General features: G+C 36.2%; 1 protein-coding gene across 1 annotated transcript in view; it reads right to left on the bottom strand.

The window, feature by feature from the left end:
• Positions 1-12,881, bottom strand: part of ST18 (suppression of tumorigenicity 18, zinc finger) — a 168,495-nt gene that overhangs the window by 143,203 nt on the left and 12,411 nt on the right. The gene's annotated exons all lie outside the window — the stretch shown is intronic.

Here is a 12,881-nt window from a genome sequence, read left to right as displayed (position 1 = left end):
TTGTGCTGTTTAAGAACAGGCTCTTGCCTGCTCCCCTTTTCTATAAGCTCTACTTGCTCACTGCCTCACCCACTCAACAAGCGTTTTCAGTCTTCCCTCAAGCCAAGAAGAAATAAAATAATGAAACTGCTAGTATTGAAGAACACAGGGATAGAAATGACATTCTTGACTGGGAAGCAGCAGCACAAATATTCTAAAAATAGTTAATGTATTTTGTCACTACTTTTCTTATACAAAAGCTTGGCTCAGTTTTGTAAATTAATATCAATTGATGGGTTGACAGTATTTAAATAAGAAATGTCTGAGTATGAATGGTAGAAGTTACTTTCTAAGTATTTTTATAAGAAGCAGCTAAAACATAGTGGACACCTACAGCTACATTGAATCACTTTTTTCTCTTGAAAAATTTTGAAGCAGGTAATTACGAATACCTAGACTACAGCAAGAAATGTTACACTAAGTAAAGGAAGTGCAGGCAAGACCTGTGGTTTTCCTTCTTCTGTATAACTAGAGCTGCTTTATTCCCAGTCTAGCAAAGCTGCTTTGGATTCACCTTCTCTGAGTGAAAGCACATCTACCTTTCTACTCTTGCTGTGACCTACTACATTCAGTTGGTCTGTATCACTGTGAAAATAAACACTAGCCTTCCAGCTGTGATATATCATATTCTATCTTGTGCTTTTCCTGCACCACTCACCTCATTACATCTGTTATACTTCATCCATTGTTGGAGACTGTAATATATGTGTTAGTCATCCTTGGGCAGATACCATTGTAAATATGCTGTCAGATTCTACAAAGATATTCAGGAAGCATATCTGAAACAAATAAAAGACCTTTCCCTGGGTGCAATTTGCCTAGACACATTCTCTGTGAGGCTACTCAAGCTCAGTTTCATTAATACCTTCCCTAGAAGGTATTAGGATGCAAAGGACTGTCCTAAACATTTTCTATGTACCTTTTTGAAGTGATGCTGACCTAGATCATTAGGAGGTCACTTCACAGTGCAAATGTTTCAGCACATATTTGTGCAATAAGCAGTAAAAGCAAAACAAAACAAAAACAAAACAAACAAAACCACAACAAACAAAACCCCAAACAATAATAGCTGGGTATTACAGACAAGTGATGCTAGAGAGTGTAATGTCCAAGAATGGCACCACCACTGTCAATTTTGAGAACTGGTGACATTCATGACATGAATTTAAGTGACAGCCTCTGTAGCAGGTGCTCTTTAGTATGGCATTATAGACAATGGTGGAGAAAACTTTGGTAAAAAAACCCAAAACAAAAAAAAAAAACCCAAACAAAAAAAAATTGTAAATATGCTGTCAGATTCTACAAAGATATTCAGGAAGCATATCTGAAACAAATAAAAGACCTTTCCCTGGGTGCAATTTGCCTAGACACATTCTCTGTGAGGCTACTCAAGCTCAGTTTCATTAATACCTTCCCTAGAAGGTATTAGGATGCAAAGGACTGTCCTAAACATTTTCTATGTACCTTTTTGAAGTGATGCTGACCTAGATCATTAGGAGGTCACTTCACAGTGCAAATGTTTCAGCACATATTTGTGCAATAAGCAGTAAAAGCAAAACAAAACAAAAACAAAACAAACAAAACCACAACAAACAAAACCCCAAACAATAATAGCTGGGTATTACAGACAAGTGATGCTAGAGAGTGTAATGTCCAAGAATGGCACCACCACTGTCAATTTTGAGAACTGGTGACATTCATGACATGAATTTAAGTGACAGCCTCTGTAGCAGGTGCTCTTTAGTATGGCATTATAGACAATGGTGGAGAAAACTTTTGGTAAAAAAACCCAAAACAAAAAAAAAAAACCCAACACAACAAACAAACCCACAAAAGTAGCCAAGAAGTTGTGTGATTGATTGATAAATAACATTTTGGGTTCCATATTATTAAATGGGCAGCCATACACAAGCAATGTACTAGTAACCAAAGTTCTTGATGATGACAATCCCCTGTTATATAAAAAGTGCTCGCCTGTGTCCTAGCCAGTTCTTTACACACTCTAGAGGTTCCTATTAATCCATATTTTCTTCAGTGTAATCAATAATTAGACAAATTAGACTTGCATTTCTCCTATTAAAAAAACCCCACAACAACAACAAAACTTACCTGAGATGAACAACAGATTGATCTGACATGATCTGCAGCCTTTTGTTTTCTGCTGTTTAATTTCATCTCTTCTAGATCTTAAATAAGTTCTAAGTTTTTGCCAGGTTGAGTCACAATCATAAGTGCATATTAGTCTAATTTACATTACTATTTACTTGACTATTTATGTTAATCGCTGATTTTATGATGTCACTCAGATTTGTTAAAAGATTCTGTCTGACTGTGATTTTATATTCAAAATGTTGGGAACTGTGTAATCTTCTTAGCTTCCCTTCTCCTCTACACACCTACATGAAACTCAGCGAGCTTTGTTTTAGCAAGCTTTCCTTTCCTTTTGTGCTCAGCACTGGTTCCATTGAAAATGGAAACAGCTATAAATTTTGAATCTGTTCTAGGTAAGTGATAATTTTAAGCAAATGGCAACTCTCTCCCTCTTTCTCCTTTATTAGTAATGAAAAACCTCTTTCTGAAGCAAAATTGTTCTTAAGTCTTGCCTTATCCCTGTGTTTTCTATTTGCCAAAGCACCAGATTCTTTGGGGTTTTATTTTTATTTTTATTTTGTTTCAGTTTGTTGGGGTTTTTTCCCTCTTTCCATTAGTTCTTACAGGTTTTCTGCTTAAAGTTAATGTTCTTTTAAAATTCATTATTCAGAACTGCACTTGGAAGCATTTCCAAGTATTTTTTTCTTTGACTGGAGTACAAATTCCAGGGAATTTTTTTTGCCTTTTACTGGGAAATCTTGAGCTTATTAAAGATATGAGTTCCTGAGCTCTTGATTCCAGTCACTTATTTTAGTTTCTTGAAGTTTTCGCTTCGCAATTGAAAACACCTGCACAATACAGCTCAGCTAAAATTGCAACAAATATTCCAAATTTCTGAATAAGTTATTGTAAAAGTTTATGCTTTTAATGTTTAGCACTTAGATTAAAAATAACCTTTTGGGTATATGAGAACATAGAAGTATTGTTAATACAACCTTTTTTCTACTGTGTCTTTCTGCCAGAACTCCATGACAGGATTATCTTGCTGTCAGCTAATCGACAGTGAACACGGATGTGTGTGTTTTCTGTTTGAATCAGAGGTAGGCGTAGATGTCATAGAAATAAAAATCTTTCATTTGTAGATTGATCTAGGGGAATAAAATTACAATGCCATCAGCATGGAGGAATCTCCCACACAACCTGGTGAGCACCCTGGGGGCTATGTTTTAAGCATGGTGCACAGTAAATTAGCCACTAAGCACCATTAATGTTCATGAGAGCTCCATGGTTAATTTCCTGAGCACTGTGCTGAAAAGGTACCTGTAGGTATTGGTTATAAGCCTGGCTACCTATACTTAGACTAATAAAATGGATGGTAAAAAGTGAACAAATCATCTAATTCAACCACTAAAGCTCTTCTTACAGTGTAATTTACACAAAGCAAGTTAGTCAATCTGCAAAATACAATAAAATCAACATGGATTAATAAGAGACACTTTTCAAATGTGGAGTAAATATAATACTTGCATAAAATAGGCAAATCAAGTATGCAAAAGGAACCACAAAATGTATTTTATTACTGTGATTAAAGCTCTTCTCTCCTGCTCTGATAACTACAGATAACACCAGACACATAGCAAATTTCTAATGCACAGCACAAAGTTGTTAAAACCGAGTTGTTCAGTTTACAACTGAAGTTGTAAATCCATCATTGTTTTTACTGCTGATTCAATTTCAGTGGTGCAAGTCACTTAGCAAAAGTTTTTATTCACCTTTAAACTGTATTTTGAATGTTTCTCTTCAAAATATAACGACAAAATTTAAATGAAAGGTGCAGCTGTTGCCTTCTTAACTGATGTATTTCCAACTCATGTGCTACAACAGCCATCTCTGATTACACCAGCATTAGCTAAGTTGTCCATAAGATGAGTCAATGCTATTAAGCAACAGGATCAAATCTCGAGGAAATGTTTTGCAATTTCATTAAAGTGGGATATAATTTTTCTTTCCGTGCATTGGTCAGGACATGTAGGACATCAGTCCCAGAAACCCTTGCAACAGAAATAGCTTTAACTTAATTAAAAATTAAGCACATTTTAAAATACCTTGCTTAGATATAGATAAACATTGATTGTGTTTATATCTGCATGATGGTCAGGTATCTGTAGCACCTTTACCATCTCATGCTCATCTCTCTGTAATTAAGCTCTGGTTCCTTAGCCCTGAGTTCTGAACGTATAAAGGCAGAAATATTCAAATGTGGTGTTCTTTTCTACAGCCAGTTCTACCACTGCTCAAAACCTTTAGTGGTTTAGAACTGTCACTCGTGTTCTTAAGCTTCTAGAAAATTTTGCATCAGAGACAAAGAAGGTGTTTTTTTTTTAACATTTTACTTGCATTCTGAATATATTTCTCCTGCTATATACATTACAAACAGCCTTTTTGTTGTTGTTGTTTTCCTCTGGCTTATCATGGCCAAAATTTTAGTTGTTAAGATTCTCTTGGTGCAGAAAAGAAGACAGATGTGTTCGTCTTAATGCAGAGGTAACCACTTTACCATCTGTCAGAAAATGAGAAGTACTACCGTGAAATCTTCAGCAACAGCCCCACAGTATAAGCAAACCCATTGATTTTATTATTTATTTTTTTATAACACATCACTAGTCAGTAATCAGAACCTCTACGCAAGTAAAGTATGAAGAATCTCCCCAGATACTTGCAACATAACCACAACATAAAGAACTCAGCAGAAGGGTGTTGGTAACAACTTTAACTTTTCTAGTGGGCTTCGGTTATTACATACAGCATTCTCTGTTCACACAAACTGTGATAGTTTTGCAGCCTGTACAAAGTCTAGGGCAAAAATACCCAAGAGCCAGATTCACTCAGATGCACATTTGGACAAGTTACCAACTGAAACCATTTTCATAACTATGACACTTAATTATGTTTAAATAAATTTAATTGGTGTAATATTGTACAACTTCTCTATGAGGTACTAAGTAAAGTTCTAGTGAATTCAATGGCATGTTGAAAATGCAACTAATATAAAATTGGGTCCCTAAGAGACATCTTCATCACCCTTTGACATGTATTTGGAGATGCCCTACTTTTCAAAATTCACAGTACAAATCCTGCAGTGAGAGTGTGAGCACTGGATTTTCAGTGTCATCTCCAAAAGGCTTTTTAAAAGGCTTATTGGCTAGCAGCTGTTCATGGAATGAACCATCATGGTTTTGTGCACATAAAGAATCCTTATACTTCACATTAATGTCACCCCTTTTAAACTCAGTCATGCTATTCAATTTCTCTAATGCACAAAGTTAGGGAAGCATACAAAACTAGAAATCTCTCTCCTATGGTAAAAGAAACATACAAAAAATTATTCAGCTTACAATTCTAGTTATCAGTACTACCCTCGATCCAAGACACCTCTCTGCTTAAGCTATTTCAATTGCAAATGAATGCTTGATAAATTATTGGATAAGGTAATGCCAGCTTGAGATGCCTCTATGTGTACTATCATCTAACTGCTTAAAGAATTTTCAGGTAGGTTCTCTTCACTTTCTTAAATGTTCCCTGCCATACCCTTTCCCATACCTGCTTTTTAGTAAGTCAAGCACAAATTAGCCAATTTTCTTTCTCTTAAGCATGCAGAGACTAGCTCCAGAATCTTTGTTTAACTTGTCCTAAAATTATTTAGGAAACTAGAGATTTAAGGGATTGATCAAAGGACCTATTTTTACCTTTAAAATACTCAAACAACTGTTCATTAGATTTTTGCTTTCAGATCAAAGTGATACAATACATAAAGCATCTCAGCTACAATAATCCAAAGGTGCCCTCTGGGAAAAGAGGCTAGATTTTCCATGTTAATGCTTATCCATCCTCTAGATTATGTTGCAAAGCAAAAATTCAGAATGTTAGTCACACTTCAGGTTTCCCACACCAGGTTAGATTTTTCTATGCCTGCATGGAATGAATGTGAATTATATACCTAACCCACAGATAAAGCTGATTCTCTAGTTTTAGAAATACAAGTATAGGTGATAAAAAGAGCATTCTATAGGGAAAAAAACCAAGAAAAGTCAGTGTTTCTTTTCTGAAACCATATCTGTTTCTTAAAACTCTCCACACCTGTAACAGCAAAGCATAACAATTTTAATAAACATACAGCAAAAAGACACTGGAACACAAGCTTAGCAAAACTGTATTTGGGAGAAAGGAGTAAAATGTAGATTATTCTTCCTACAACAATCTATTTCCAGGATGCTCTATCAGAGAACACTAAATAGTTTATTTTGTTCAGAGGAATAAAAGGCAAAATAAAGATGTAGCAATTCTTCCACAGGAAGCATAAACTCCAAGAAGGCTAGATTATTTCTTAGCAGTGCATGCTATACCATTTGATAGCAAAAGGGGAAAAAAAAATGCTGGCACTTAAAACTGGCAGTGTAGCTATTCATTTAAAACCCTGTATCAGATTACCAATGCCATGTGATGTCTTATATAAAGCTGGATAACATTCATGATCAGTTTGTATCCAGTACAAAGCTCCGCATAAATAAATAGGGCTAGAGGCATGTTTTGATGGCAGAGGGCATCATACTGCTCTGTTCTCATTGAAGGATGGCCCTGGTTTAGTCAAGATATGTTTTGTTGGCAAAAAGTCTGCTCTCATCTGGTTAAGTGGAAGGATGTTCAGACATGAAGCTGAAGCAAACATTTTAGCTTAATCTTTAAGGCAAGTGATTTACTTTGTACCATTTCAAGGCTATTTATTTTACAGTACAGCAGCTTGTTTGTCTGGAATCAGTGTGACTCACAAAATCTTGTTAAAATGGAATATTAGGAGAAGGAAAAATAAAAATAAAAAAAGGGAAAGAAACAGAGATACATTTAGAAGGAGTTTGAAATATAAGTAGAAGAAGAAATAAGGATTTAAACAAGACGGATGTTAGAGAATAGGGATCTATCAAGTAAACATAAATTGAACTTTATTTTCCATTTGAACCCTTTAATGAAGCCCTTGCTTACTCTGGCCTGCAGTTTCTCTTGCAAATAGCTTCATAGGCAGCAGTGGGACAATTTCTAAGAGTTACTGCATTTTTATGTCTGTAAGAAGTGAACTGTATAGTGTTTCAGATGAAGATTAACAGAAATAACTACTGAGTACTAAGTAGGGAGAAAATATATATGTTCTGTAAACTTAAATATCAGAGTACTTAAAGGAAGGGGTTTTTTAACCACTGGGAACCTGACAATAATCAGACTTTTGGTACATTTACATTTATTTCACACATACACAGATGTATTTTTTTTTCCATGCTATTGCATTCATTATTTTTCTATAATGAAGTTGATTAATTATAGGAAATTCTAAGTCTTAGACCTTCCCTGCCCTGCTGTTCTCCCCAAATATACCTCTTTTTTGGTTGTTTTTTTTTTTTCTTCTTCTTTTTTTTTTTTTTTTTCCCCCATTAATGAATGGGAAATTATAGTGCAGCTACTATTGTAAATGGAAGAAACTATTAATCTGGGAAGATATTACTTAATGTAACTACTATCAGTCAGCACTGCAGCTTTTATAATCAATGCTTTAGGCTGTTCTTCCTTACAGCACGCTGGTCAGCTACTTTTTTTCTATGTTACACAAACACAGCTAAGTCTTTACCTACAAGTTTAGCCTATCATTTTGTGAATACACCTTCACTAAATTATCTAGATTCTCATAAAAACTGTCAGTAATGCTATAAAGAGTCTAACCTTGATATCAGCCTCAGTTAAGAAAATATTAGGTAGTCATTTATTCTCAATGTCAGATTTTTGGTAGTACATATATACAGCAATTATGGCCTTACAATTTATCTCATCTCAAAGATATGTTCAGATTTATTTACTAATATCACATTTTACCAGACACTATCAGTATGTACTATACACCTTCCCAGTCTCACACTTGTTTTTTTGGCTTAGCTTGTTTTATGTGATAATTTTGCTACATAATTGACTTGCTGTTGTAGCACAGTGAATCCATGATAGAGTACATGACAGCTGAGGATGTGTTTTTCCATTTTCAGTAACTGGTGATAGTGACTCTATCCTCAAAAAGGGCTCCTTTGATGTACAAGTTACAGATGCCTCTGTCACTGCAAGTCAATGGCCAACAGCCATCATTTCTTCATCATTTGTATGGAGGTGTGACATCCTCCATCTGTCTCTGTTGCCAGCTCCTGAGCAATCACAGGATTTAGGGAAAACATGTAGGTAGATGGAAGAAAGACATAAGACATGTACAAAGGATGGATTACTCTCTCATCCTCACTGATCACAGTATTAACTGATGGAATGGAAACACAACTAACAGACAGAAGAAAAGAATTCAGAGCAGTGAGAGGGACAAATGAAGTAATCCCACACAGAGACCATTGCTGGCCAAGTAGATCTCAGTGACATGCAGAAGTCATGCCATTATAATCACATATGAGGCTGTCAACCACATGAAAAATGACTTTTCCTACTACTGAAGACTACCACAAAAACAGATTTTAAAACCAGTTATCAGACTGCGTACTGGGTTTGGCTAAAGAGATTGATCGAGCTCTGTCTATACGTATGCAAAGCAACAACTGAATACAAAAGGGCACAAATGACAATATGACATTGTATTGCAGTATTTATTCATAAACGAAAAGCAATTTTTCTTTCTGTTTCAACTAGGAGCAACTATTCAGAATTTATGTATGCTTCTGAGTGCACAAACTTTTAGATGAAGGCAGCAGCAGCACTATTTTATACTTGTAAAAAAAATCATCTAAGCAACCAAATGTGACCATTTGAGCTCTATTCTGCCTACCACATTTGATGAATTTATCATTGCATCCTTTTATTTAGTGTTCAAAATTGAGTAAGTTGTTTGGCTTTGTAAGAAGCAAATAGGAAGACTGATTCAACACAAATGAGGCCAGGTTGCACCTAACGTCTAAGTGTAAACTGTCAGAAACATGTTAACAATAAAAAAAAACTTGCAACAACAGAACAATGCAATGACAGTAAATAGTATGTGCAGACATATTAGGCAAGAAAACTGGTGGAGAAGCAGGAAGTTGCAGACCTCCCATCAGTCACTGCTCAGAATCACAATAGGAGGTGCCAGGTGTGGCTCAGGATAACCTGCACCCCTTTTTGACAGTGGGCTCTTCAGAAGTCACAGGCAATCTAGCAGCAACAAATGGTGTTTCAGCAGGCAAAGGGAACAGCTGGTTTGCCTAATGGATCTTACAACGAATGACATCAGTGGAATCCCCCAGCAGGTTAGGGGTGGTGTGACCAGTCTTTCTAAAGATCAGAATAAAATATGCCTATAGGCATTAGAAAGGTAGTGGTTAAATCTTTTGCTTGGAGCCTGGAAAGCCAAAGATAGGGGAAGCCTCTTTATCTGCTTCCAGTATTGAAAACCAATCTAGAGTAGAACTGATGAAAAACCCAGGGGCACTGTCCTATTTCTTTGCAAAAGCAGATGATCATAAAGCTAGAGAGAAAACTGATCCAGAGGTTGGTGGACACTGATGTTGAACAAGTCTTTTGAAGAGCCTTCTGTGACACCAGTACCAGGCAAATCAGAGAAAAGCTGCAACTATAGATAAACTATAGTCATAGGAAAAAAGTATTAGGTAGAAGGCCTGGCACAAGGATCAGAGGCCTAACAGGTGAGAATGGCATAAGTGACAAAAAATTATTGAGGATTCTAGCTAAGATATGCATCTACAAATAGTAGTATTTGAATAGGGGAGTCCTGAATTTTCAGTAAACACATGCAGAGACAGGATGTTTAGGTATAGAAAGCAACTATTCCTGAGCTAGTGTTTGCAGATGACTGCTGTCTCGTCTCATGTCTCCAAGGTCATGTAGTTAGTTATTGGCCAGTTTGGAGGTTCTGCAAAGCTCTTTAAGCACACAGTTCCTCTAACAGAAGTGTGAACTCAGTCAAGACCAGAAAAAGATGACTCTCCAGTGTTCACATGTGCGTGTAATTCAAGGCAATGAGAAGTCCCCTTGCTTGTCTGCATTTCAGATGCATCTCTGCTGTTGCAAGAGTAGATGATGGTAGTATGGTATATTGGCTTGGCTAGTAATTAGGTAATGTCTAAGGAAGGGATATGATGATGATTCACAAGGGAAGGCTGTCACAGAACTCTTTACTTTGCCTCACAGTTGGGAGATTTAGGCCGCATATTCTTGGTAGGCACAACCTTGCTATTATGTGTATCTCTCAGCTCGGTCCCTGGGTTCTTCTGTGATTAACTGAATAATTCCATTTGCAGGATACAATACCCAGCTCTGCAGCTCTGGGGCACTGTACGTTACTGGCACTGAAGTTATGATAATTACAGATAAGTGGTGATGTAGCTTCTCTTCATGACAACATAACACTGCAGGTCATCATTTGCGGGGGGCTCCAATTAGAAACCAAAACATTACAATAACCTTAAAGCTGATCTTATAATCTAACAAAAAGACTTTTGTGGCAGAAGATTACTTCTCTATCTTGGCAAACCTGGATAAAATCTCTGTTGTTGTACTGAACTGTTGTTATGAACTCTATAAAGCAAAAGAATGAAAAGCAAATTAAAAAAATAAATATTTACTAATATCCTGCCTCATCTCTACTATACCTCTTTACCAACCTCTGCTCTCACTTTAAAATTTATAAAATGACTTCTACCAAGAGGAGATACTGAAGCTTTCATGGGACTTTCAAGAAGATGCTTCATCATCACACTGATTGGCCGCAGGGAAAAACAACTTAGAAAACTGCTTTTTCATGGAGTTGGTGAGCAATAATCTATAGGAACAAATTGTGATACTGCCACAGCCAATGCAGGAAAAAAAATTTCAAAGCCGTCACACTGCTAATTTAAATTGAAGGGTATTAAACAAGATTTGCCCACAACTAGCTTGCACATTTTCTACGCTGCATTCTTAAAAATATTCCTTCAAGATGTGTAACTACAAGGTTAAATTGATGAAACTCTTTCAGATATCACAAAAGGAAAGGAAAAAAAAGGCACAGAGTGCAAAAGATAATTCCCAAACATACTACCATGATTTTAAAGTTTTAAATGTATGTTTTAATATTAAATTCAGGGTTAAAAATGTACACATTCCTTCAAAAAAATTTCACCATTGCAATTTGGGTACCGGATCTTCAAAAGTGCAAAGTATTCAACAACATTAAAAGTGAATGAGAAAGGAAAATATTCAAACCCTACATGAGTGTTTGTATATATAGACTTTAATATACTTTCTTCTCAAGCCCAAGCTCACTCAGTTACACATTCTCCATAGCTATTTTACAGTTTAAGTTTTTACTGTAAACTGCCCTGGCTGCATCTGGGATGCTTATTTTCTTCTAAGTAGCTAGAACAACACTGTGTTTTGAATTTTGTATGGGGTTTGGTATAGGAAGAATGTTTATAGCACACTTATGATTTAGTTGTTGCTAAGAAATCAAGCACTTTTCAACTTCCCATGTTTTGCTAGCGTGCAGGTGCACAAGAAGACAGGAGGCAGCACCGTCAGAGCAACAGACCCCAGTTGATGAAAGGGATATTCCACACCATATAATGTCATGCTAAGCATATAAAGCTAGTGGAAGAAGGAAAGGGAGGACATTCAGTGATGGAGTTTGTCTACTCAAGTGGCTGTTACAGATGATGGAGCCTTGCTCTTCTGGAGATGGCTGAACACCTGTCTGCCCATGGAAAGTGGTGAATTAATTCCTTGTTTTGCTTTGCTTATGTGCACAGTTTTTGCTTTACCTTTCAAACTGTCTTTATATCAAGCCATGAGTTTTCTCACTTCTACTCTTCCAGTTCTCCCCCCCAGCCCACTGGAAGTGAGTAAGTGCCTACAAGTTACTGAGTTGCCAGCTGGGGTTAAACCACAACAAAACAAGAAAGGCCAAATTTTAAGAAAAAAAAGAATGTTTGCGTTTTCTACTTCTCAGTCATGAATATGCCATTATATATCTTTTTACTATATGGCTTTATTTCAATGTTATTAAAAAAAAACCTTTCTAGATATGAAAATGTTGATAATTGTATTTTTAATTTATGAAATGATAAATTTTCTCTCCCATGTCTTCATTCTCATCCTGCAGAAATCTGATTGGCAGGTATAGCCCCTCTAGAAACTACCCCTGTGAGAATCCAGGTGTTTGATATGCTTCCTTTCTCACCATCATGATAATATGAGTACAGAATGCATAGTCTGCTGTGTAGTGTGGGAACATATATAGGTGATCTATCTATCCATGAAGGGTTAACAAGGGTGTGATTACTTTCTACAGAAATACTTTAAATCTTTTTTAAGTGTCAGAATTAAATATGTTGACAGTTAGAAACAGGTGCTTTTGATTCTCAAATGTCTGTTTGAATTTTGTCACTAATTTGATGTGACTATAGTGAAACTGTGAGGATCATTTCATGCCTCCCTGTAATACACACAAACACTAAGAGAGGCAGTCTCATGATTTCCTGAGAAAAATGAGCAACACTTAATTGTTCTTTGTTATTGTGATATTATGTCTGTCGATTGTTAAGTTCACAAATCTTCAAAAAATTAAAAACTGCAATGCCTAAGCATTGCATTTTGCTGTTCTACTGATACAGAAGGCAACCCTTCTTGTGCAATAGTAGCCTGTCCTTGTGCCCATATCCATCCACCACACAGTGCCGATGAAGTCAGCA

Source organism: Chaetura pelagica, unplaced genomic scaffold, assembly GCF_000747805.2.
Source record: "Chaetura pelagica isolate M959 unplaced genomic scaffold, ChaPel_1.0 scaffold109, whole genome shotgun sequence".
Taxonomy (NCBI): Eukaryota; Metazoa; Chordata; class Aves; order Apodiformes; family Apodidae; genus Chaetura; species Chaetura pelagica.
Note: the sequence above shows the minus strand (reverse complement) of the source record. Positions and strands in the feature narration are given on the sequence as shown.